This window comes from Triturus cristatus, chromosome 5_2, assembly GCF_964204655.1.
Source record: "Triturus cristatus chromosome 5_2, aTriCri1.1, whole genome shotgun sequence".
Classification (NCBI taxonomy): domain Eukaryota; kingdom Metazoa; phylum Chordata; class Amphibia; order Caudata; family Salamandridae; genus Triturus; species Triturus cristatus.
Window position 1 is genome coordinate 52,424,000 of NC_140588.1, and position 27,538 is coordinate 52,451,537.

At 43.1% G+C, this 27,538-nt stretch overlaps 1 long non-coding RNA gene across 4 annotated transcripts in view; it reads left to right on the forward strand.

Moving 5' to 3' along the window:
• Positions 1 to 27,538, forward strand: part of LOC146822647 (uncharacterized) — a 332,500-nt gene that overhangs the window by 280,525 nt on the left and 24,437 nt on the right. For 3 of the 4 annotated variants that reach the window (XR_014961810.1, XR_014961811.1, XR_014961809.1), the window contains one exon: positions 2,071 to 2,203. The exons of the other annotated variant lie outside the window; for it this stretch is intronic. This is a non-coding gene — a long non-coding RNA (uncharacterized LOC146822647). The remainder of the gene's footprint in view (positions 1 to 2,070; positions 2,204 to 27,538) is intronic. 4 annotated transcript variants of the gene reach the window in all.

Genomic DNA, 27,538 nt, shown 5'->3' on the forward strand with positions numbered 1-27,538 from the left:
CACAAGCTCACATTGAAAATTAATGGGAGTTCCACCAAATAGTATACAGGAGCATCCAAATACATCCAAATCGCTCAGTCGGACTCACCCGATCCGAGTCGCCCGGAAAGTATTCTGGAACCAATTTGTTATGAATTCTTTCCGAACGAGATCGGAATCAGGCCCAAAGTAGTAAGGAAGAATTCAGCATCATCTACTTGCGAGGACATGCGTATTTTATCCTCCAACACCACATTCAGCCTCGCATGGTGTCAGAATGCACTCCAATACTGTCAAGTGCTTTTTCACAAGTTGAACTTGTTGGCATTGTTTTGTGGTCGCTTGACCTACTGTAGTCCATGAACTTCAATATTCTTTCACTCTCCAGCTGTGGTTTTCCCACCTACTAGATGGCATTTTGACTACCTCGTTCTCCCTAGAATTGTTCAACTTTGAAATCACATTTTCTTTTCCTTGCACTTTTTAAAATCAGAAGTCAATACACTATTCACATGGTCTTCCCAGTTGAAAGGACCTCATCACCTATACAACTTTGGCTCATAAATGTGAAGGATTTTAATCTGGGAATCACAGTACTCCGAACAGGCAGAAGTTAGTGCAGGCATAACTTCTTCAAGGTGTTCCAGCCTGTTTTCCAGGCGTGTCATATAGGTGATAGCACAACTCCTAACGGCTTGTAAATCCTTCCTTCCAGCAGGGTGTAAATCCACCCAGCATATTCCAGATCAGAGACACTGACAAACATATTCTGTAATTTCGTAATAGTAATTAGAAAATAAGCCCTCTGTTTTAATTGTTCTAAAATTATATGGTTTTGGAAACAAATTTGGGAAAAGATGTTAGCTATATGCTCTGTAACAACACCATTTGAAGAAATGCATGTGTTTCTTAGAGGATTCTCACATTTTTGGGCGACCGATCTCTTAATTAGAAAATCTGTAAAACATCTTATAGCAATTGCTTGGTAGATCATCGTATCCAAGTAGAAGTACCCTAGTAATGTTTCTTTCATTAAATGGTGTAATGTGAGCTGCTATCATCACAAATTAGACACAGCTTCTTCACCGTGCATGCACATAACTCTCAAAAGAGCAAGATTGTGAAAGCCTTTGACTTCCTTTTTATTTGAGAATACTGTTACTGGCAATTTTTCAGCTGAAGTGTTAAAACCTCCTTACGTAATATGATCAATCATATGTCTAACTGCAGTTTTTACTATTTTATAGATTTATTTCTCAAAACTCATAAACATGTTTTATTTGATAATATGCTTATATCTATATTAGATCTTTTTCATGTGAGGCTTTGTTTTTTTATTTCAGTTTCTTTTTTTTTCTTTACGCTCTTGTTAAAACATTAATTCTTCCTACTAGAAATGACTCTCTCATAATATAAAATGTTTATTGAGATACATTTCCATTGTAATGTTACATAGATATTTTGCTATTTTTTAATTATAGGGATTATACTGTTTTACTCCAATCCATTGAATGCTTATAAGTGTTATTGTTTCTCTCTGTTAAACACAAAAAAAAGAAAAGGAGTCCTCTCCATAATCATCTACTCGTCAGTTATGCCCCTGCTCCTTAAATCATTTTATCTAGTGTTTCCAGACAATAGACAAGTAAATCTTTATTGTTTGGTTAAATAAAAACATTACCTTGTATCATTATATAAAATACATAACAATCTAAAAAAAGAAAAATACACTAAAACCTTATTAAAACAACTTTATCTCTGCTTTTGAGTTTTTTCCGGGAGTGTTTTTCCATATTCTCTCCCAAGTGATGGTGCATATTTAGTTTGAAGTCTCCTATAGAGTTTATTATTAGCAGAGAACCAGGCTAAAGCCTGTGAAGTTGTTTAAACGCTTAATAGAGGCTCCCTATCTGGCTCGATCGTAAAGGGCACATAGAGTAGCGGTGGCATGTGTCCTATAATTGCTTTTTCAAAATAAAGTGCTATTTCCATCAGGATGAATTTTCAGCAAGCAGATTTTTTGCTTTTGAGAATATGTTTAGTTTGGTATTTTCTCCATTTAAACATTAAATTAATAATTCCTATCAATAGGTGCGGATTCCCATTTGATTAAAAGGAGATGGAAGTAGGGATCTTCATTCTTCTGCTAACCCGAAGCATGCACACATGATGAGCAGGATTTTTTCAACCTTGTATTTGCACAGCCTGCAGTTGCTTTTAACAGGTAGTGTGATCTGAGGTTGGGGGGGTTTGAGTCATATGTTTGAAACCACCCAAGTCTGATGCCATCACTGTATTTTAGATGTTTTAAACAGAGCTTGCAAATGTAGCTGTGTCAAGTTTTTGTTCCCCAGTCTTGATTGGTCATCCAAACGTGTGAAAATTTGCAGAGAAGTCATTTTTGTCTTGGAGATGTGACAAACTTTTCGAGCTCTTGTTTAGTGATTGATTGAATACAGAAAGATTTACAAGCATTTCCTAGTCCTCATTGATGTTTAGCTCATCTGGGGCCATATGTAGGTAGCATCACATTTACCGACTCATAAATACCGAATTTTACCGATTCGGTAAAATTAGGAAATTATATATATTGATTCGGTAATGGGGGGAGCATATACAAGCATATACAAGGGTGGCAGGGTGTCACATTGACACCCTGTTGCAAACCTGAATCTTGCATGTGTGCACATGTGGCGCACATACATGCCCTAAGGGCATGTATGTCTGCCACATGGCACTCTTAAATCAGCAAAATATTGCTTTTTTCAAGGTATTCGTTATTTATCACCAACCTGTATTTGGTGGTAAATAACAAATTCTTGATACTGATTTGCACTCTTTAGAGTGCTCCCTACATAGCATTTCTGGAGTCGGTATTTACCGATTCGGTATTTTACCGATTTCTTAATTTCCGATTCGGTAAATACCGAATCCAGAAATGAGCCCCCTACATAGCAAATGCCTAAATACCGGTCGGTAACGGGATATTTACCGAAATTCGGCCGTTACCGACCGGTATTTGGCTTCCTACATATGGCCCCTAGTACTTTTTTTGAGATAAGATCTTAGGCTCTTTCTTTCTTTTGCGTTAATTATTTCCATGTACACAAGGCCGTCCAATGTTTGGTCGTGTGATGCTCTAATGTGTGCATGTTTTAAAAGTGTCTGCTTGCCGCGCCCTTTTGTGTTTTACCAGACCAAACTCTTATCCTATTTGGCATTTGGCTTTGTGATGCATTTTTGGGTAAGGGAAAAAGTTGTCTGTACATTTTGCAGATTCTTCTATAAGTAGGCAGCTTCGATACCCAATAGTGCCTCACACCCATTTGTAATTGTTGGAAGGATTTGGGAACTTATAACTCTTAACATAAAATCTAATGATGGGCCCCAAAGATTCTTAAGCAAGATTGCAAATGCCATCCCTAGAGAGTGGGCTCTTGACTGTCTAAGCAAACAGTGCATAGAAACATTTCCATGATTATCAAACATTCTCTCTAAATATATACTCTAATTCAATGGAAATTAGTTTCTTGTTCATGGTTGAAGAATCTGACCATTTTTTTTACGATTTTTCCCAAAAACTTCTACTTTTGATTTACTCAAGTTTATGTACATTTTATTTATGATTGTGTACTGTGATTCTTTGTAAATCAATTGGTATTTTGCTAAGCAGAACTAAGCCATCAACATATAATAGGCTTGATAACTGCTTTCCTCCCATTTTTGAAGTCTGAATGTATGTATCATTTAGTGCTGTTGGTAGATCTGCTATATAAAAGTTGACCAGGAGAAGCGCCAATACACAACTCTGCATGATGTAGTTCATAATGCAAATCTTGGCTGAAATTGTGTCATTATCTGCAATCTTGACCCTCATCCATGTGTCTGTGTAAAGTAATTGTATGACTTTTAATAAGTTTGCCGGAATGCCCCAGTGGGCCGGTTTTGTCCATAGTGCTGTTCTAGGACTTTATCAAATGCTGGTTGAAGTGCATGAAGCAAGTATAAAACATTGCATCACTACAAATGGCCTTCGTAATAAGAGTAGATAAAGCTAATAAGTTAGTTATAGGACTGAAACCTGTTTGATCTATTGGAATCATGTTGCTTGCAGGAGCACAGGCTTCTAGGTCTTATAGTAATAACCTGGCAAAATACTTATGGCCTCATTTATGAGGAACTGGCGAAGGGCAGAGCCACAAGCATTCTTGCTGTGCTGCCCTACGCCAATTTGAAAGGGCAGGAATGCACCCTATTTATAAAATAGGGTGCATTCCTCCCCTTTCCCCCTGTGCTGGTGCACAGTTTGCTGCCTAGCACCAACGTAAGCACCCTTGCACCATGGTCCTTGGGTTCCTCCATTGCTGGCAGGATTGCTTTTTGTGCCGGAAGCGGTACCTTCCTGCACAAAAACAATTCCTCTTTCCATGTGTGCTGCTGAATGAGGAAGAAACAAGGGAAAAAAATGATTTCTCCCTGTTACGACTGCTCTGAAGAAGCGTAAGGTTTTGGCACTGCGCGACGTTTATATGATTAAGTAAATCTGCGGCAGCATCAAAATCCATTGGTGTTGCATGGGAACACCCACTGCAACACCCATTAAATTCCTTCTCGACGCAGAGTAAGGCAATGCAGCAAATTGTGCTGCTTTGTCTTACTCCATATCTATGAGGCCATGCAAAGCCATGCAGGGGGTCTTCGCGTCACCTCATAGATATGATTGAGAGGCTTGCGTCTCTGGAGCGTAAAAAAATAGCCCCTTAGCTACTATGTCCAATAGGGTGATCATTCTATAATTCTCCTGGTTAGATGCGTCTCCCTATTGTAGATCGGATGTATGATCAGTCCTCTCAATAGTGTAGGATTTCTGTAATTCGTAAACTGTAATTGTATACTTGAATTAATTTAAGTGACTGGAAATTTCGGTTTGCTCTAAATAGTGCTTGGTATGAGGTATTTTTGGTCCTGCGGTTCCATCAGAGTGACTTATCTAAATGATTCTTGAAGTTGGACAGTATCATACATTAATGAGTTTTTTTTCTTCAAGCAATTTATTCTCTTTGACTTCTCTGTCAAAGTTTCACTTGGAGCCTTGCACTGTTGTATGGCTTTGAATATTTTGGGTATCTTTTCCAGACTCAAGCTCCGCTACAGAATTAATTTTACTTGTATTTGTTGCAATGTTATAATGTGTGGCAAAGTGGCTTATCCATTGTGTTAATTAGTGATGTGCAGGATTATGGGCGCTGAACCCCCACTAATCAAGTGAAACCCAATATTCTCAGACACCCCATGTTTTACCTTGACAGCTCAGTGCCTATACTCTAGTTGATCTAGCAGTCAGGGATACCACCTCTTACTCAAATTATCAGAGTAATAAACATAATACCAAATAGTGACTGGGAATAATCAATAGGCGATTACTAGAAGAGAAATAATTTGAAGATTTAGTCCAGGAAATCTCATAAGACATTTTGAAAATATAATGAGAAATGTCATAGACTCAGATACAGAAAAAAAAAAATTGTGATCAGAAACATTATTCATAGTAAGTAGCTATTCCCTAAGTTTACGTGTCATATTCAGAAAGAGTTCTGAGCATTCTATACGAAGAAAATCTCAGTAAAATTGGACAGAGATTCACAACTAAAATGAGAAGTTGTCACCAATCCATAAAATCAAAGTTTTTTAATACACATTTTATTCATAAGAAATTAGCAAACTTCAAATTGAGCATGGCATGACCAGGGTTACTTCCCTTTGGGCAAATCAGAATAAACAGCAACACAAAATATAATGTTAGCACTAACCCATTTTTTACTTCTTACAGTAAAGTAAATCTTCCCCTCGCTCCCTCAGAAATGGTAGTTCGGAGTAATACAATGCGAAACATTTCTAGACAATTGCCCATTCAAACTAATGCCTTCAGCAGGCCTTCATCGGAATTTCTAGCTGGAGTCCTTCATAATGAGCCATTGGGAACATGAAAAAGTTTCATTTCAAATACACACTTTCTAACTAGTTTTTGAATTAACTTCACACCTGCCATGTCCAGGGAAAACTTGAGTAGAGAAAGTGTGCAGCTGCTCTCTGATTGGGAAGGGGAATGAGCAGGCATTGAGCAGAAACAAACATGAAGACAGTAAACAGATTCCATTTCTAATACAATGGTGTCTCACTCGAAAATATTACATGAATAAATTTGATTTTGAAGAGACCGCTGAAATACTTTAACTTTTCGTTCAATGAAAATCTTATCATTTCATCTAGTACAACTACATATAGCTTCAAAACCAGAAATTCTTGCAAATAATGTGTCACACAGATTTTGCACATTTAAAAAAACTTCTATAGTATATTGGCCCAAAATTGATCTTGATGACGTTTTTTGCTGCGTACAGCAACTTTTTATATCTCTTTCTTAGGTCTTGTACTTTCTTATATTGTGACCTCTTTTTGTACCCGTGGAGTAAACTTCCAGGTGAAATTTTGAGTGAAATGTTCCTAATCTGTTACATCATTTTCTTTCTCCGGCTGCAATGCAACTAGATGCCCAGCACTATGTGTGAAATTTTTCGGGATATATCACTTTCTTTTTAGCCATCCCAGGTTGGCATTTTGTGGTTGTGCAATCAGATCTTATGCTTCTGACAAGCATTCAAATTAGCTAATGTAAATGTTTGTGGAAAGTAATTATTATGTAAAGTAAAACTCTGGCTTAGCTCTAGGAAGTTTACTTTCACACCTACGTGTGTCATGAGGTCAATATACCAGATATTGAATGTGAGAAAACCGGTTGTTTTAGCCCAATACACAATCCCACTGAATATACAGATGAATCGATGTCTTTAATTTTAGGTTACTAACCGTGCTTAAACAGGAATCCAGGGGCGCAGTGGTAATTGAGAAGTCCAAGTTCATTGATTACGATATCCCAAACAAGATCTGCACTAAGAAAAAGACACTTTAACTAAAAAGTTTTTATTTCAACAATCACATCCTCTTGCTTAGCACATCTAAAATACCCACACAGCACCAGTCAGAAAGATAAGCACATTCAAGGATTTCTACTACGTCTTTATTGTTATGGAAAAAGTTTCATCTAGGAGGTGAAAGGTTGTAAATTGTAGAGGTTTGGCAAAAGACTAGGCCACAACTTCTCGCAACTCTGTCATCCCCAGCACAGGTCCATTAGACTTCAAAATGCTCTGCGTTTCCTAATTTCTGTTTGTAAGGAAAATTGGAGCCATTACATTTAAGATTATGTGCCCCTTTTTGTATCTGTGGAGATAAATTTCCAGGTGAGATTCTGAGTGAAATGTTCCTAATCTGTTACATCATTTTCTTTCTCTGGCTGCAATGCACCTAGATGCCCAGCACTATGTGTGAATTGTTTGGGGATATGACACTTTCTTTTTAGCCATCCCAGGGTGTCATTTTGTGGTTGTGCAATCAGATGTCATGCTTCTTTATGACAAGCATTCACATTAGCTAATGTAAATGTTAGTGGAAAGTAAATATTATGTAAAGTAAGACTCTGGCTTAGCTCTAGAAAGTTTACTTTTACACCTACGGGTATCATGAGGTCAATATACCAGATATTGAATGTGAGAAAACAGGTTGTTTTAGCCCCACACAATCCCACTGAATATACAGATGAAGTGATGTCTTTAATTTTAGGTTACTAACCTTGCTTAAACAGGAATCCAGGGGCGCAGTGGTAATTGAGAAGCCCAAGTTCATTGATTACGATATCCCAAACAAGATCTGCACTAAGAAAAAGACACTTTAACTAAAAAGTTTTTATTTCAACAATCACATCCTCTTGCTTAGCACATCTAAAATACCCACACAGAATCTTATTAGAACAGCACAAAGGCTCATCACCCACTTCCTTTTTCAACCCAGAAAGAACACCTGCAAACTTGCTCACTAGAGACCTTTTTTGATGGAGATAGTTTTGCAAATTATTCAATATACAGTGGAGTGATGGAGCGGACTCACAAGAAATTGAAGATAACCTGGACCTTGCTTGAAGCCTGTGGTCAAGACTGTAAGAGCCAGCCACAGTTACGAAACTTCATAAATCAGAACACTTCAAGTGTTGGTTGTAGGACATGCTCACACAGTTTGACCGAGCGCCTAAACCACACACCCCACAAGGGAGTAGCTTGAAGGTATGACCACCAATGTTTCCAGTTATGTTTTTAGTGAAAAACAAGTGATTCCACCAATAAAGCATACAAGAGGAAGCCAGTTATGGGCATGCAAGATGCTTCCCCTCACCTAAAACTAAATAGTTCTATTGACCTCGGAGATAGAACCACTTGTTAGTTGCTCTACAATTCTGGAAAAAAGAGCACATTAAAGAAAGCTACATAGACTGACATCTGCAACCAATTATGTGCCAAACACAGATGTAAGGAGGCACAACTGAAGTACTTTACTATGAGATAGGATTGTCTGTGGGAAAGCAACTTGGAACAAATTGTAAGGAAGGCAAAGTCTGGCACCAGTCAGAAAGATAAGCACATTCAAGGATTTCTACTACGTCTTTATTGTTATGGAAAAAGTTTCATCTAGGAGGTGAAAGGTTGTAAATTGAAGAGGTTTGGTAAAAGACTAGGCCACAACTACTTGCAACCCTGTCATCCCCAGCACAGGTCCATTAGACTTCAAAATGCTCTGCGTTTCCTAATTTCTGTTTGTAGGGAAAATTGGAGCCATTACATTTAAGATTATGATTTTTTCTGACTCTTTTCAGGTGATTGTCAATATAGCATGTGGCACTGTATTTCCTTCTTGAGCTTTAGGTTGCTCTTTTCATACAAAAATGGAATAAGGCTAAGTACTGGTGTCAGTGATCTGGGAATGTGGGTAGACATACTAAAGATCCTTGCAGCATGGCCTTCTCAAATAGGGCAATGCAACTGCTTCCAATGGTTTCCAGTTTTTTTTGGCAAAGAATATTGGGTTACCATCTACATATGGCAATGTGCCACTGGCCTTTGTGTGCCCCACTGGCCTTGATATGAATACATAAAAAGGGTGTGCTGTGACAAATTGTCTCTTTAACTGATCAGTTTTAGCTGCATTATTTGTGCCACTCACAGACCATTAATCATTCTACCTGGATAGGCGTATGAAAATGCCATTGGCTGCCATCTGGTTATTAGTGGGAAGAGCAATATCAGCCATCAACTCCTTATCAACCGGTTATTCGAGATAGGTGTCAGGGGTACTGCTCTTAAGCTCCTCAGTTAATTTCTCGCTGACTGAACGCAGTGCGTAGATTGTAACGGTCACAGACCTACTTCTTTCACCCTTCCCTGCGGCATACCGCAGGGGTCATCACTAAGTCCCAGCCCTTTTTAATCTGTACGTTGCACCTCTGGCTTCATTGATCAAAGGCCTTGGTTTCTCGGCTGTATCCTATGCTGAAGACACCCACATTGTAGTGTCATTCACAGGGAATGCTGATAACACAGCTAAATGCTTCCACAACTGTATGCTGCAGATTGGGAGTAGGATGTCTAAGAACTGTTTGAAGTTGAACTCAGATAAAACTGAGGTGCTGCTTTTTGGTAATAAACCATCATTTTGGTCCCCCAGTTGGTGGCCTCAAGAAATGGGTGTACTCCCCACTCCCATGCTAAAGGTGAAAAATTTGAGAGTTCAGTTTGATGAAAAACTCTCCTTTGTGGGTCATGCCAATGCCATCACCTCGTCTTGTTTCTTCATTTTCAAATTTCTTAGGAAGATCCTCCCTTTTATCCCTCTGGACCTACATAAAACAGTGATTACCACAGTTTTCTTTTCTAAAATCGACTACTGCAATGGGCTATTCTTGACTGCCCATCAGAAAGCCTTGGACAAATTACAAATGGTCCAGAATGCGGCTGCCAGGCTGCTTTTAGGGATCCCAAAACATCAGTCGATGTCCATGTCTCTCCCCTTATTCCACTGGCTCCCGGTCAAAAAAAGGGGAGCCAGTTCGAAACCCTGTCCATAGCCTTCAAAGCCCTCCGTTCTGAGGGACCAGTTTCTATTAGGCAACTCTTCCATTGTTATATCCCTACCAGAAACCTAAGATCTGCCTCCCAGGCTAATCTGGTTGTTCCCAAGTTCAAAAAAGCGACTTGGGGAGTCAAGAGTTTTGCAGTTGCGACTGCCAAACTCTGGAAAACCATGCTGATTACTCTCAAAACCTCGAATAATCTGCTTACCTTTTGTAAAGCGCTTAAAACCTGGCTTTTTAATTATTAGTTTAGTATGCTCTTCCACTTCTCTTGTGCCTCACTGATGTCTGGTGTTTTCTCTACCCCTTTTCCCACTTGGAAGTCAGCGCCTAGACATTCGCGGGTAGTAGTGCACTTTAGAAATCCTAATTTCATTTCATTTAAATATGAACTAAGAAGTTTTCCCTATTGCTTTAACCACTTCTACTGAGGAACGGTCTGTGGGCAAATGGAAACTTATGCTTCTCTTCAGAGATTTTTGCCTCCTCTGCTCTCTCAATTTCTATCCTCATTTTGCATCCTAGATACCTCTCAATGATGGATTGAATTGGCAGTGAGCTCTTAGCAGGGTGTCCTCAAGCAGTCCACATTCCTTTATTATTGTCCCACTTTTTGTGTACTAGTGCTTTCTGATGGAAACCTCCCATGGGGCACCTCTCCCGAACACAGCTGTGCTAAGAACCAGCAGCATACAATAGAAGTGCAAAGATACTCTCCAACAGAAGTTCAGTCAGGAAAGAAATCCGACTTACATACAAGGGAAAGCATTAGGGCAGGGCCCCTACCTAGGGTGGGATTTTATAAGCAGTCAAGAATGTCAAGGGAATGCAGTTGGAGTGATAATTGAATGCTGAATGCTTCCTTCTCTCCTCTTCAAATAATCTTCATTAGTTAGTTATCCCTGGAGGGATGTTCTATGTAAATCTCTTAAGATAATAGGAGTGAATAGGAGTGGGCAACACAATATGATTCAGGATTGAAAGCTGAATGCTTTCTTTATATTGTGTCAAGAAAGTGAAAGGAATCTATGGTTGAGATATGACTTCTGTCGATTGTGACATAATGGATCATCCCAAGGAGAAAAAGTAAATATTCAGAAAGCGCTGAAGACTGTTGTAAAGACTCATGCCTACCCTATAATTCTGTGAGATTTGAAGAAGCATGCTGTGAAAAAAATCTACATCCCTTGATCTCTGATTGTAGAACATTGAGAATATCATCTAGTAAGCTCTATTAAACTCCTTCAGGCTTGTGACCTCATCTGACCTGGCTACTAGTATTTTTTGCCACCATAATAATTCCAGGACATGAAGAGCACACCTGGACTCATAAAATGAGATGGGCACATCAAGCTGCAGCTGCAGCCAAACAGGCAACAACCTGGCATAACAGAAACATACTCCCTGTAGGACGGTCCACCAGTCAACACAAGAACGTTAGTGTCAGTGCCTATTATTCAAGTTCCATAATTTGGCAGATGCCTTTCTGGATGGGGTGAGGAAAACACAGGAGCGCCCCACTAAGACACTCAGCCCGACAGAAAGTCTCCAAGGAGCTGGATTGCATCTGAAAGCCTCAATAAGAAGTTGAATGCCACATTGTGAAACAAGTGAAGCAAATTTGGAGGTTGGAGACTAAGGGCCTGATTATGACTTTGGCAGTGTAGGAGCGGGCTGTCACGCCAGTGCCCTGCTCCCACACTGCCAAAATCAACCACCACCTGCCTGCCAGATTACGAGTAATTTTATGGTCGTGTGGGCAGGTGGCATGGTGGTTGTTTGGCGGTGAAGTTCAAAGGCTCATTTGTGAGCCTTTGAACTGCAGCACAGATGGAGCGCCAAAGCAAGTTCCTGCACGACATGGACTTTGGAGCCCATGCCGTACAGGAACTGGGGTGCATGCACCCAGCGGACATACCATGTGTGTCCCATGTGTGCAAACATGCTGGCACTGCCAAGCTTTTTGCGGCCTCAGACCACTGCGGCACTAACAGGGATCGCAGATTCCTGGCAGTGAGGCAGTCCTATGGCGCAACTGACCAACTACCGTAGTCATAATATGGCGGTCTGACCACTGGTGTGGCGGTCCCTGACCGCCACCGCACCTCCACTGCATGTCTGGAGAAATACATAATTAAGCTCTTAATCCCGAACCCACTCAAAGTCTGAAACCACTCTTGGCATCCTCGGTAAGGCATCAGCTTTTCATTTTTCCATTCAAATTAAATGAGTGCCAATGAGTTGACTAACAGTAACACCAGGAACTACAGCACTTTGAAACGTTTATGCTAAAGTGATATGTAAACATTCTAATCTTCACTTTCTTCTTCTTCTAATTATTAATATTATTACTAGTAGTAGCAGTAGTGGTAGTAGAAATATTCAGATCCCATCAACTTACAAAAGTTCTGGGGGGGGGGGTGGCCAAGCCGCCGACTGTAATGGTCGCACAACAGTGAAGCTCCAGAGCCGACAGCTCAACTCCTTAGGGTGACAACATCCATCCTCGCTCCAGCCGATCCATACTCTCAACCCCCCAGGACTGAATGAACTCCTCCAGGCACCCAATGCCTCTCTCGACTGCTGGATCTCACTGAGGAGGACATGGCCCATCCCACCTCAGAGTCCACAACATTGGGGACTGCGGGTGAGACTGAAGCTGAGGTTGCGGTGCCACATTGGACCGCAACCACCATCTCAGCACCTCCACCTCTTGCTGCATTGATCTTCCGTGGCATATTGCTCTCTTCTGGGAGGGGCTGACCCAGCTTGCCTCAGAGGCCCACCAGCAACAGGGGACGCGGGTGAGCCTGAGGCCGGGGCAGTGGTGCCTCACTGGGTCCCTCCCTGAACTACCATCTGCTGAGGACTCGGGCCTCCACCCGCAACTCTTGTGACCGGCCACTCACCATCTAACAGCCGTTCGACCATGCTCACACCTGCAGAGGCTCGCTGGGGGCTGAAGAACACCCCCACATTGACACTATCCGTGCCTGTATCGGGCCTTCTGCCTGCATTGATGGCTGCCTATCGACCAGGCCCAGCAACTGAAGTCAGCATAGCATGGACACTAGGCCGCGACTTGGCCGAATCTCATCTGGGGTGACTACACTGCTTCACCTTTGCCCACCCCCCCTTGTACTGCTGCCACCTAGAGACATACAACAGCCAGTGAGTACCTACTTGCAACCCCCCCCCCACGCCCTGCATTTGGCCTTGCTGGGTGTTTCCTCCCACTTTGTAGAACCAGACGTTGCTGCTACACTGCTGCTCCACACAACCCCCACGACCCTCGCCTACAACTGGGACACTGCTCCATTAGCCTCATCATCGGCACCTCATATGGGGGCCCCCCGCTGGGTGCTTTTTCCCTCAATCAAGGGAGCTGGGTCCAACTTCTTCACATGGTACTCCTGGGTGCCTCATGTTGGATGACTCCTTTTCACCACTGGCTAGTCTCATCTTCCTGTAATTCCCGGCTCCATTCCAGACACTTTTCAAAATAGGCCGGGGGAACCCAAGCAATGCAGGCTCACCTTTGATTGTCCCAAGTCGACCGGATGGACTGACCCCCCCCACCCCCCCCCCCCCCCCCCCATCGGAAGTCAAAGTTGACGGTGAGGCAGCGAGGCATTCTGACTCCCCCCCCTGAGGGTTTGGCATCTATCATGGCAGAACTGCATGCTGTCTTTTATGCCATTGATGCACGTTTTGACACCTTTTTGCATCTCACCTCGACCACATGAGGGATCGCTTTGATCGGCATGGCACTTGACTTGACGCCATAGAGGAAGGCATCTCAGGCCTGGAGGACAACATCACTATATTGAATAGGGTTTCTCCAGAGACAACTACGGTGGTGGCGCTCTTGGATGCGGAGGAGGCTTTCTTCTTTAGAATAGTCTTTTCTTCATGCAACATTACAAAAACTCAGCATTCCTCTAAGATTCACTGCCCTTGTTGTCAGAAATCTCTCTCCTCAGAGATCAGAACTCTGCAGAATCCATTTGAAGCAATAAGGGGTCCGCCTTCTGACATTCCCAACTCTGAATATAACCACAGAGTGCTAGGGTGATCAGGCGAGGGAAGGAGAGGAAGGGAACAGCGGGGAAAAGGAACCTGTAAAACAAAGGACAATCACCGTGAATAAACAAACACAGGAATTCTAATCTCATGTGGTCTTGCTAGTTACTCCTATGTACCTTGATCGTCTGACAGAAATTCCATTTAATCCTCATGCACCTGGGAATCTCTCTCTCTCTCTCTTCATAAACAGATATCTACAAGGCATAATGCAACATATTAATTCACATCTAAAGGCAACATCTCACTAGATAAATTATGGCATGCAGACCACATAAATACGGTTCCTATAACTCATAGAAAAATAAGACCACGTCCAATGTGAAAAATAAAGGAACAAAAATGCTGGGATTTACACAGTGTCTTAATCCACAGAGCAGATGAAATGTTTTCTGATATTCCTCAATAGTTATTTTCCCAGAGAACCGAGAAAGGAATAATCCAAAGAAAATCTGCTGTCTTTTTTTGTTTCCGCCACATTAAAGAAGACCAGCCCAGTAATTGCTATTCCCCAAAATAATACTGAGCATGACGTCTTGACTTGTTGTGCTACAAAACCCAAACGAAGGAAAAGGAAAAAAAAACACACAGAAGGCACAACCGCTTTCAACAATAGAAACGGTAATGTGTGGTTAACCAATCACTACTGCATTCCGCTCTTAAAAAGTTGTTCAACTCCACATCCGCAGAGTTATCGAATCCAAGTTGCCCCAAAGAGATTAGACGTGACAGCGGGAGCAATCCTAGCCACCGCACACCCAACGAAGATACTGTCCGGGAACGAGTAGAAATGAAAAGAATCTGGTTCCTGATTCTACTCACCCGGGATGTAGTTCGTTACCGGCTATGTCAATTAAACAATTCCAGGAAAACGCGCTTCCTTCAGCACGGACAAAGAACAGAGCAGAGCGGCAACTGGCAGCCGCTATCCTCTCGCAGCCACGAGAGAACGCCAGTCTGTATATAAGGCCCCTCCTTTTCCTCTGGCCTAATGGGAGATGAAGTCCTATCTCTGCAATAAGGTAGGTGCTGCCCGCCTGAGTTCCTGACAGTAGACCTGCTCGCCAAGCGCCTCCTAGGTCCAGGCTTGGTGGGATTCCTCCGATGGAAAGCGCGAATGCCAGCGGGCATATGCACATTCTGACTGGGCTCCCAGGAGTCATCTTCCTCAGAATAACCCTTCCAGGAAACGAGAAACCATAACCAGCCCAACGAAGCTTAGAATCCAAGATGCTCCTCACTTTGTACTCCAGACCCCCCGTACCAGCCACTGGAGGTGGCGCACGTCGCCTCGCTTTCGCAGCGGGCTTCAGAAGGCTGCTATGGAACACTGGATGTATCCTGAGACTGCCAGGTAACTTCAGCTTGTAGGCAACCAGGTTGATTTGTCTGACCATGGTGTACGGACCAATGTATCTGGGGTGAAACACACTTCGTAGTTTAAACTGGATGTTCTTCGTGGACAGCCTGACTCGATCTCCTACTTGATACGGATGCCCTTCCGGTCTGTGACGATCCTCCCATTTCTTATAGACCTGTTTGGTGTGGATCAAATGCTCTCTTGCTCTCCTGTGAACAGCTTGCAGTGTCAATCGGAAGGCTGGCGGGCAGTGTTCTAGTATTGTAATCAAAGTTGGCCAGAAAAGGGGATACCCCAATCGAGCAATGCCAGGCGTTATTGTAGGCCAGTTCAGCCATCCACAGTAGAGACACCCATGAGTCTTGCGCATCTTTAGCATAACACCGGAGATACTTCTTCAGGGTCTGATTCAGCCTCTCCGTCTGGCCATCCGTTTGTGGATAAAAACTCGTCGATAACGTGGAATCAATCTGTAGTGCCTTGCACCACATTTTCCAGAACTGTGCTATAAATTGGGAGTCCTCTGTTGGACACAATCACTTTGGGCAATCCATGGAGTCAGATGACAGTACTCATCAGTAACTGAGCGGTTTGTCCTCCTGTAGGCAAGTTCTTGCATGAAATAAGGTGTCCTATTTTTGTGAAACAGTCTACCACCACCAATATGGCTGAGTAACCCTGATCCATGGGCAATCCTGTTATAAAATCCAAACTGAAGTTCTGCCATTTTTGCAGGGGAGTGGGCATGGACATGAGTTTCACCTTCTTCCTGGTGTTTTCTCCTTTTGCTCTGGCGCATTTCTCGCATTGAGACACCCACAAAGAGACATCCGTGCCTATGTTTTTCCACCAAAAGTGACGTTGCAATAACTGAATCGTCTTGCTTATTCCCGGATACCCTGCCACAGGGGACTCATGACACCAGACATAGGCTTTCTTTTGAAGTTCTGAAGTAGTCAGATACAGCTTGTCTCTAGAGAAAGGCAACCCCTGTTTCACGGATCGACCTGTTTCTTGCTCTGCCCATTTCTCCCACACAGAGTTCGGTTTATGTTGTCTTAGTTCCTCCAGAAAGTTTACCACCCGGATTGCACATACCACTTTTGAGGGATCAATGATTGCTTCTGTGTCTTTGCTGTTAGTGGCCTCTATAGTGTTCTGTCGGGACAAGGCGTCCACCTTACGATTCCCCATCGTGGCCAAAAGGTAACAACAAAATCATATTTCGCGAAGAACAGCATCCAACTCATCTACCGTTGCAAGAGATGCCACACCGTCTTCATGTACTGAAGGTTTCTGTGGTCGGTATACACCGTAATGGAATGATGGGTACCCCACAGGTACTGTCTCCACTCCTGAAAGGCTTTTTTAATCACCAATAACTCTTTTTCGGCGATTGTACAGTTCCTCTCTGCGGGATTCAATTTCTTGGAAAGGTATGCCACCGGAGGAAGCTGACCAGTATGTTGACCTCTTTGAGAGAGGATGGCGCAAATGGCCTCATCCGAGGTGTCGGCTTCCACTACGAAAGGATTCTCAAGTTTGGGATGTGTGAGTACAGGAGCAGTGGTAAACAGCTTTTTTAGGAAAAGGAAGGCTTCCTCAGCTTCCCCGGTCCAATGGAAAGGGACTCCCTTCCTGAGCAATCTTGAGATTGGGACTGCAACTTGGGAAAAATGCAGAATGAATCTGCGATAATAATTTGCAAATCCCAGAAAACATTGGACGTCTCTCACATTTTTAGGAGTCAGCCATTCTTGCACCACTTATACCTTGCGTTCAGCCATGTGTAACCCTTCGGACAAAGCATAACCCCTAGAAATTCCTCTTCATGCACGTCAAACTCGCACTTGCTCAGTTTACAATACGAATGATGCTTTAGTACGAGAATGACCTGTTCTATGTGTGTCATCAATGTAAACCACCACAAAGTGGTCCACATATTCCTTAAGGTCATCGTTTAAGAAATACTGAAATACCACCAGGGCATTGCAAAGCCCAAACGGCATCACAGTATACTTGTATAACCCATAACGAGTCTTAAAGGCCGTCTTCCACTCATCCCCCTCTCACATGCGCACCAGGTGGTAGGCCCCTCTCAAATCCAATCTGGTGTAAATCTTTGCTTCTCGCACCTGATCCTACAATACTGAGATGAGCGGCAAAGGGTATCTATTGCCTATGGTGTTTTTGGTAAGCATGCGGTAGTCTATACAGGCTCTCAGGTCACCGTTCGCTTTGTCTATAAAGAAAAGCAGAGAGGCTGCTGGGGAACGGGAAGGTCTAATAAACCCTATCTCTAGATAGTGATAGATGTATTCCCTCAAATGTTTGGTCTCTAGCTCCGACAATGATGGGATGCAGGGATGATTGCTCCTTCTACCAAATCTATACGGCAATCATATTGCCGGTGTGGAGGTAGTTGTTCGGCTCGTGCTTCACTAAAGACACCTGCAAACTGCTCCTACCCGAAGGTAATACTGTCTCCTTCTCAGCAGCCGTAGCCAAAAAAAACAGGTATGTTAGCGCTGCAGCCTGCGAAGTAGTGGTATGAACAAAATGATTCTGACACTCCTCTGATAGAAAACAATCTGTTTTGGTCCTACAATCTATAGTGGGATTATGATGACATAACCAAGGCATCCCTAATATCACCTCATACTGTGGTGCCTCAATGATGTTCAAGGACAGGTCCTCTATATGCTGCCTGTTAGCATCTGCAACTGAAAGCTGTATTGACTCTGTTTGACCAGAATGAGACCAGACTTCAGTGGCTAGCCATCTACTGCCAATACCACTTCCGGTGTCTCATGAGGAACTCGATTCAAAGCAAGACTTGTTTCCAACCCGCTATCAATGAAATTCCTGGTAGCCCCAGAATCCAACATGACCAACACCTGATGGATATGATGTTTGCACTCAAGACGCATAGGGAGCACGATGTGGGATTCAGTGTCTTTTAAAACAGTGGTTGACAATGAAGGGATTGTCTAGCCCTTGTCTGTATCTCCTTCAGCTCCTGTTACCGTTGGGGACCTAGCTCCGGGTGTGTGACTGAGACAGCCACCTTCTTCGGTCTAGACCAAGCACCTGATGACTTGGGTTTAGTTGGACAATCCCTTACGTAATGCCTTTTTTGTTTTGCGGTACATACATAGACCCTGTACTCTCCGGCTTTGCCTTTCTTCTCTAGTTAACGGGGCTCTTATTGCTCCTATTTCCATGGGTTCTGCCCCGGCCTCATTGCTCAACATAGTCCTACGGGGGCGTTTTATCGGACCTAACATATACCCTGTCCATTCTTTTTCTATCTCCCCCTCTTTCTGACATTCGACTGTCCAGCCTCAAGGTCAGGTTAATCAAGTCTCTGCAACTGCCAGGCTGGGGATCAATTTGTGCCAATACGTCTTTCATGTTGTCACGCAATCCCTGATAGAAAAGAGCCATCCTGTTTTCCTCTGGCCATGCGGCTTCAGCCACCAACCGGTTGAACGACGTAAGATAGGTTATCAAATCGTTTCTCCCTTGTTTAAGTTCTAACACCTCACGATCATCGCTGAAAGTGGTGGCTCTTCTGTCGAACACTCTTTCGAATTCAGCTCGAAAGGCAGCCCAATCCGACAATACTGGGTCGTTATTCCTATCCAAAGGGACAGCCCAATTGGCTGCGTCACCCACCAAGTAAGATATTGCAAACGCTACTCTAGAGTGGTTGTTTGGGAAGCAGCCGCGGCCCGTGGAGGGAGTTCCATGGGGCGGTAAGGCGGGGCGGGGTGGGGCAGGGTGGTGGGTTCTAAAAACTGGAATATGGATAATTGCAGGTAAGTAAACAAATAAATAAAACGAATTTCGTAGCGCGCGCTGCATCGCATTTTGCGATGCAGCGTCCGCAGAGTTATCAAATCCAAAATGCCCCAAAGAGATTAGACGTGACGGCAGGGACAATCCTAGCTGCCGCACACCCAACGAAGATACTGGCCGGGAACGAGTGGAAATGAGAAGAATCGGGTTCCCGATTCTACTCACCCAGGACGTAGTTCGTTACCGGCAATGTCAATTGAACAATTCCAGGAAAACGTGCTTCCTTCAGCGCGGACAAAGAGCAGAACGGTAACCGGCAGCCGCGAGAGAATGCCAGAATGAAACATGAACTACGCACACCTGCGTGCATGTGACAGTCCGTATATAAGGCCCCTCCTTTTCCTCTGGCCTAATGGGAGAGGAAGTCCTATCTCTGCAATACGGTAGGCGCTACCCGCCTGAGTTCCTGACACTTGTCTTTCTGCAAAACACGAACTCCACTGCCCATATCTAAATTAATGGCTTCATCTCGGAACCCTTCACTATCTCCTGAGGCACTAGGCAGGGCTGCCCGTTGTCACCTTCATTATTTATTATCACCATCGACCCCTTAATATGTCCTCTCCGAGAGCACCACATGCAACGAGCCCTACAATTAAAATCTTGGCCACTTCTCATGTCGATATATGCTGACGACAGACTATCATTTGTCAGGCACCAGTCAGACAATCTAACCCCTAGTGTGGGAACTTATTCGATTTGGTGGCCTTTCAGTTTTATGTATAAATTGGGTGAAATCTGAGTTATTTCCTCTCACCGATACTACTGATCCCAACACTTGCAAATACCCTTTTAAATGTCGGCCGATACCACTTAGTATTTAGATATTGTTTTACATAGGGACAAGGAACAAATTATCTACTTAAACTACTGTCCTGCTGTAGATACGCTTACAGCACAAATAGAGCGCTGGCTACAGCTACCTCTCTCAATAGCTGGCCGCATAGCTATTATAAAAATGACGGTTCTTCGCTTTTTTCTATATTTATTCCTAAACATTCCTATCCCTTTAACAAGCTCATTGTTCGCATTGCTAAGCAGCCTTCTTTTAAAATTAGTATGGGCTGGTCGCAGACCCCGGGTTGCCTGGGAAACCCTCACTCTCTCATATGTCCCAGGCTGCTTCGCTGTTCCTGATTTTCGTATCTATTTCTTGGTTGCCCAGGCCCAATTTGCATATTCTTAGTTTCACCCAGATGCTCCTCTACCTTATATTAAACAAGAGTGTGATTTAGCAGACCCCACACCCTTAAGTGCGCTACTACCGCAGGGCCTCAAGCTGGACCCAACAGACATTCAGACGCTGTCTACCACCTGCTGGGCCTGGCGGAAACTCAGTGTGACAGTGGGTCACAATTTCTTCTATTCTCCTGCTCTCCCCTTCTCCTTGAACCTATGGTTACCGCTAATGACTGAAAAATTGGTTCAATGCACCATGGCTAGTTATAATCTTCACACCTTAGCAATTTTCCCAATGGACATGTGCTAACACATACTACGGAAGCCATGCATGCTGACATTACGAATATGGACAGATTTGTTTTTCAAAGATTACACGATACACTGCGATCTTGTATGCCTTTCTATCCTCTCGTCCCCAAAGACTTCCTTCCGCTCACTCTTTTGGAAACAGACCCAGACGGGTCACACTTGGTCACCAAACTTTAGCATGCATGCACTGCTCTTAAACATTCCCATGACAGCGGGGTGCAACAGCGCTGGGAGGAAGATCTAGGTCTTCCCATAACCTATAAGGACTGTGCTTATTGTTGCGCACAAATTAAACTGGTTTCCTCCACTCACTGTCATAAATTACTCCATTTTAGCTGTTTGTATAAATCCTATACTACCCGTATGGGGCTTGCCAGGATTGACCCCCTCCAGGTCCTCCCTCTGCCCTAAATGCAATTTTCCTGGAGCAGACTTCCCACATATGACTTGGACCTGTCCCGTCATTGCTAAATACAAGACCAACGTTTTTGGTATACTTTCTTAGATGATTTAAAAAACTCTAGACCCATCTCTGTTTATGACATTGCTAGGCAATGTTTTGCCAATTGCAAAGACATACTGCAGGTTCACCACTATTGCCTTGTTACTAGCTAAAAGAGAGATTGCACTTCACTATGGTAACGCTATACGGCCCACCACCAAAGCTTGGTTTCAAAGCATGACACACTGCGACTTAACGTTCAAGGTCTACACAACATTACAACCCCTTTCCACAGAACCAAAAGATATTTGGCAACCATTCCACTCCTACCTGCTCTTGCTAGTCTACAGCCCCCAGCCCCAACCACACCAACACCCATTGACACACCATCCTCATGTCATACCAGCCAGGACATCACTACCTGAGTTCACACAAGTCCTCATACTCAGCTATGTACATACAGTTTCTCCTGTGGTGCCTCACAACAACAATCTAGTGTTATCCTTCTTTATGCAAGGCATTGCCTCATTATACAACTGAGTCAAGCTTGAGACCTCATCTCAGCATCGCTTTATTCCACACTGCTGGTGCAGCGGTGTGTGCCTGAAGTGAGAGGGCTGAGGGCATTACACTGAAGAGCACAGCTCTGTCCGTCCATGCTGAGGGTGAGGGCATCTAAGTGCAGGAGCAGCAGAAGGCAGTCCAACGGGAAGGCAGTTCAACGGGCCTGCTTTGACAGTGTAGCTGTTTGCAGAGCTTATATGAGCTCCTGAAAAAGAGCTTTGAGAATGACTGCAGAGAGGACCCTCAAGGACTAACTTGCTACTTTGCACTGCCACGTTGCACTTTCTCCATGATCCCTTGACTCCTGCGGGAGGCGGGAGCTTGAGCGCAGGAGCGCTATATCAGCGGTAGAGACGTCCCGCAGTGCGAGAGATGTGCAGGGGCTGCCTGTGCTCGGCCCGGGCCAAGATCGGGCCATAGACCAGAGGAGGAGAGGCTGGGCCTACTCCCTTGGTCTCTAACTGTTTTGCTGCTGGTGAGTAACCAAAGGGGGAGACCCCCAGTAATTTTTATACTTACCGGGGCACCTCAAGAAAAACTGATGACTATAACTTTACTGGCCACTGTTTGGATTATAAGCTCCCAGATCTTTTATAGGCCATTATACAACAAAAAAGTACACAAAATGTTTGTGTTGATTGTTGGTTTTTCCCATCTTAAGATCGAATTCTGGGGAAAAGGAAGGCAGAAGCTAATAAAATATCTCTGACAAAGTTTGCACCTAAGATGGCTACGGGCTCACGTTCATCTCTATTGAACTACCTCCGGGGGAGATGGGGGCAATTGAAAAGCAGATATCCACCGTTGAGGAGACTTTAAATTCAGAAACTAGAGGAGAAAGTCAGCCCGTGGAGACAACTTTAAAAGAAAGACCCCTAACATCTGAAGGAACTGAAAGCGGATTGCCTAAAAATGGTTGTGTGCAAAATGTATCGGACCGTGTGTGGGTTATTGAGGAAGACAGTGATACCCAACCCCCGATAAAGCTCCCTAGGAACCCGGGGAGGAAAACAGGGCAGTACAAGATGATCATGTAGGCAAAACAATTCTGAGCAAAAAAAGGCAGAAAAGGGTAGCAAAGCGTACAAAAGTATTAATATCATCAGAAGCAGGCCATAGTGTGAAACTACCAACTCCCACGGAGACTTACTGCTCAAAAGACGATTTAAGAAAATTATCTGGAGAAATAGAAGGGCTAGAAAGTATCCTTAAAGAAGCTCTAGCCTAGATGGCGGAGAGGTTAAAATCTATAGCGGCATCATTAGAAAAACATTTCGGAAACATGTGGATTCCACGAGATCTAGGATCAATAGAGTATCCAATGTAATATCACTAGAACCGTTAACCATGCAAATTAGACACAAAGGGGTACAAGGAGAGTTGAATCTGGCGAACCGGGGGAGCCAGGGGAACCAGATAGTGATGCAAGGGTCGAAATCCCTCTCTAGTTTAGAAAGGCACCACCATGATAATAGGGGTAGAAGAGACACAAATAGAAATTCCCAGGGGAGGGACTTAAACGATATATCGCCACAAAAATGTCAATCTAACCTTGATCCCAAATGCACCCCAAGGGTCTGCCTAGAAACTATCCCACGATCTCTAGAACTTCCATCGGAAGCTACACCCTATACATTAATTCTGGCAAACATCCCACAGCTCCCTGACCACGAAAGTGAATCTTGGATAGCCCTGAGAAATAAATCTTTACATTGGTTGAGTACCAGGACAGGATTAATCGAGGTTTTTTTTCTGAATTTAAAATGGTCAGCAGAATAGTTTGGATAGATAAAACTCCCAAAGCCCCTGTGGGGGACCGTGTGGTTTTAACATTTAGATCCCCTCATCTGGTGAGAATCATTCTTGAGAGAGTAGGGAGCAATATTATTAGTCCCCAGGAAGTAAACATTGTCTCACTAGGTCACTTTTATCAACCATCAAAGATACAGAGTAGTAGAAATATGATTAGGAACTAGCGCGTGCTTCATTACCGGGGAGATCCGTGTCCGGGGGATACCAGCGTCTGCGGTCCCAGCTGCCTCCCTGCCTGGTCTTCATCGCGGCCAAAGCCACAAGAGCCCACAAGCCAATCACAGTGCCAGGAGGTGCTTTGAAAACAGAAGCGGGCTCCCGCAGTGCGGGTCCCGTCGTCAGCTGCCTCCCTGCCTGGTCTTCATCGCGGCCGGAGCAGGAAACGTGCATAACTAAACGTCCCCAGCAATAAATCGTGACTAAAGAACTATCGTTGCCTGCCCTATATGAAAGACAAGTAAGACTCATTCTTTTTTCTTATTCAACATTCTTTGAAAAACGGGCTATTAAAATGGGGAAACGAAAGATAAGAGAAAGCCAGACATCTAATTCTTCGAGTAAGCCCAAAAAGACAAACATGACTCTGCTAAATTATCGCATGGGGCCGTAGGTGTGTTGGAAAAAGAAGAAACCTTGAACGCGGACTTCTTATCTATCCTATTAAATGACAAAGTAACTTCACAAGGGGGTGCGAGAGTGGATGAAAACTGCATTCAGGGTAACACAACTGCAGAGAAAACGATAAATGGATGTGTCCAGATTATTCCAGATGAAATTACCATTAGTGACCGGTACATTGATATTTCACCCCCCTCGAAAAAACGTTGTAACCCCTTGAGACTAGAGAGCCCTGATATCATCACAAGTGGAACACACCCGATCCCACCAAAAACTAAAACATCTAAGATTACTATTAAAAAACAGCAGGGACAAAAGGGTAAAAATCAGTCTAAAACAGGCAGTGAAAATATGTCATGTTCAAAAAAGAAATGAAAGGTACCCCTGATTGAGATGGAAAACCTGTCTACCCTGGTAAAAGATCTTATTGAGTCAGTTAACCAGTCCATTACCACTCTGACAGCTAGACTTGACAATATTGAAGTAGGCATGGAGAAAATCCTTGAAAACCAGAGTCTGGTTTTACAGAAGGGGATTACACACAATATGGGGGTCCCTAGTACATCACTTCAATCATGGAGTGTGAATTTGAACAATACAGCGACAGTAATAAAAGGGCTGACACGTGAAAAGGAATCAGGGAAGGGAAACGGAAATGGGACTGGGATTGGGACACAGCTAAAATCCCCAACAATTCGGCACAATGCGACATCAACTAGGGGAGAGACGACAAGAGAAATATCTATAGGAAAAACAAGAAATTATTTTGGTGATAGTCAGGCATGTGACACATCATCGAGAGCACGGCCAATATACAAAAGCCAAAGTAGTACACAGATCTTAGATCTACCACCGGCCGCTACACCATTTACTGTAATCCTAGCCAATTTTCCGGCTCCTTCCACGGGGGAAAATGAAACTTTGTTTTCTTTGAGGAACAAAGCCATACACTACCTAGGTAGCAGAACAGGTTTAACAAGTGCAATGTTTGGAGATTTTAAAATGGTGAGGCGGGTCGGTGGGTTGGAAGCAGTGGGAAAGTCTTTAAGGGAGACTGTGTTGTTATTTCATTTGGAACTCCATCACTGGTTAAGGAGATCTTAACTAGAGCTCGATAAAGTAAAGATTAACTATACAACCATCAGTGTCCTCCCTCTGGGGTTCTTTTACCTGCCTAAGCCCCCTGTACGATACAATAGAAATCATTTACCCACACAGTCCAACGAGTGTTCATGGTATAACTTGGAGGTGTCAAATAGGTCTGGCCCTCTTCGAACACTGGATGAGAATGACTGACTACTTCCTAGACAAGATTTAAGCATAATCACTATGAACTATGACTCGTAGATTGTTCGCGAAACTTGTTCAACTGATTAAATTGACTCGAGGCAATGGGAGTCATGTGGTAAAAAAGATTTTGGTCAGTACAAATATTAAGGGAAGAGACAAAATTGGGTGTAATTGGTGCTCATAGTCGAGATATGCAACCTAGAAACTAACAAATTTGCCAGACTGATTCTGCCTCTATATTTTCATCCCCCAAATCTGTTAGCGTTCTTTTTTGGAACATAGCTGGTCTCCGAAGTAAGTTGAATAACACCTCTTGGTTAGATTTTATAGAAAAATTCGAAATTTTATGTGTGCAAAAGACCTGGGCAATAGACGAAGTACATATAAATGGCTTCAGGACATTTCACACTCCAGCAATCTGTTTGATACATGGAAGACCAAAGGGGGGAATCTGTGTTTACTTATCCAATCTGATTGGGGCAATAAAGTCCGACATGATAAAATCTGAAACTTACTACCAGATAGTATCGATATACATAGACAGTAAATATACTCTTGTAATAATCAATTTTTATAACAACGTTGAAAAAGAACGGCTGGGGGCCATAATGAAGATGCTTAGTGAAGATGTCAATAAATTAAAAGCAACCAGTGATACTGAAATGATTAGCATATGGGAAGGTGATTTTAACATTGGGCTATGCCCATTAGCGGGGCTTGGAAAATGTGGCCTAACAGTACAGGAGGATGATCCCCCGATGCATTTGTTCATTCAGATAGGGGGGAAATGTTTAATGAGTTCTTATTTACACACGATCTTGGCTTTGCAAATTGTTTATGCTATCCCACAGTGGATTTTGGGCACACATTTATAGGAAGGGGGTTAGAATCCACTATAGATTTTATAACTGCCCCAAATTGCTACGCAAGTTACATCAAGAGCTATAAAATCCACAAAAATCACGAGTGATCATCTCCCCTTAAGTATAGACATCACTCTTCCAACTGCTTTAGAAAGGCAATACAATAATCAAGTAGTATGGACTCAAAATGTACAAATGGGCAGATTGAATAGATATATGCTGCGTTGGCCCAGCCACGACCCATCTGAGCTTAATAAACAAATAGTAACTAAGGCCTATGATTCTATTTTAATGTGCCTGGAGGAATCCACCTCTCATGAAAATATATTGCTAGCATTTACTGAAATTACCTTAACTGTTCAAAACTTGCTTAGAGCTGAAATTAAGGAAAATCGCAATAACAGGAAGGGGTGGTTTGACTCAAATTGTACTAAATCATGTTAAAAGCTTAAAAAGTCCCTACATAAGACCATAAAAAAAGATCTGGGGGAGATTAGAGAATGTAGGAAATTCTATAATCAAGCCAGAAGATCAAGACAGAAGGAACTTAAAGAAAAAGCTTGGGTCACTCTACAAGAAGCCTCCATAAGTAAAGATAGCTCTTCTTTCTGGCAGGTGGTAAATGCACCATTTTTTACTAAAACTAATACACTGACGATAGAAGTGGCAATTGAGGAGAAAGTCTGGGTGGATTTCTTCTCAAGTGTGTATAAATCGCAAGGGGTATAGAAAATAAAATAGAAAGTGCAGAACAGCAGGAGGACGGGTCCCTTGCTTCCTTTCCAATTGATTTCCAGATAACACACAAAGATGTTAATGGGGCAATAAAGGCAAGTAAGAGTGGTAAAGTACCCTGACCAGACGGGTTGCCTATTGATTTGTTTAAATCTATTCCATCGCTATGGACACCAATAATAACACGGGTTCTCCAAGCATGCTGCATGAAAGGCTTCATTAGTATCTGGTCATAATCGGTTATATTACCAATATTTAAAAAAGGGGAACGTGATAACCCGCATTCTACCAACCGATATCCCTATTAGTCTCCCTGATGAAGGTAGCAGGAAGGATTATCTTAGATAGGCTGCAAACATGGGCTGAAGATAACAATATTTTAAGTGATGTACAATACGGTTTTAGAGCAGGCCTAGGGGTAA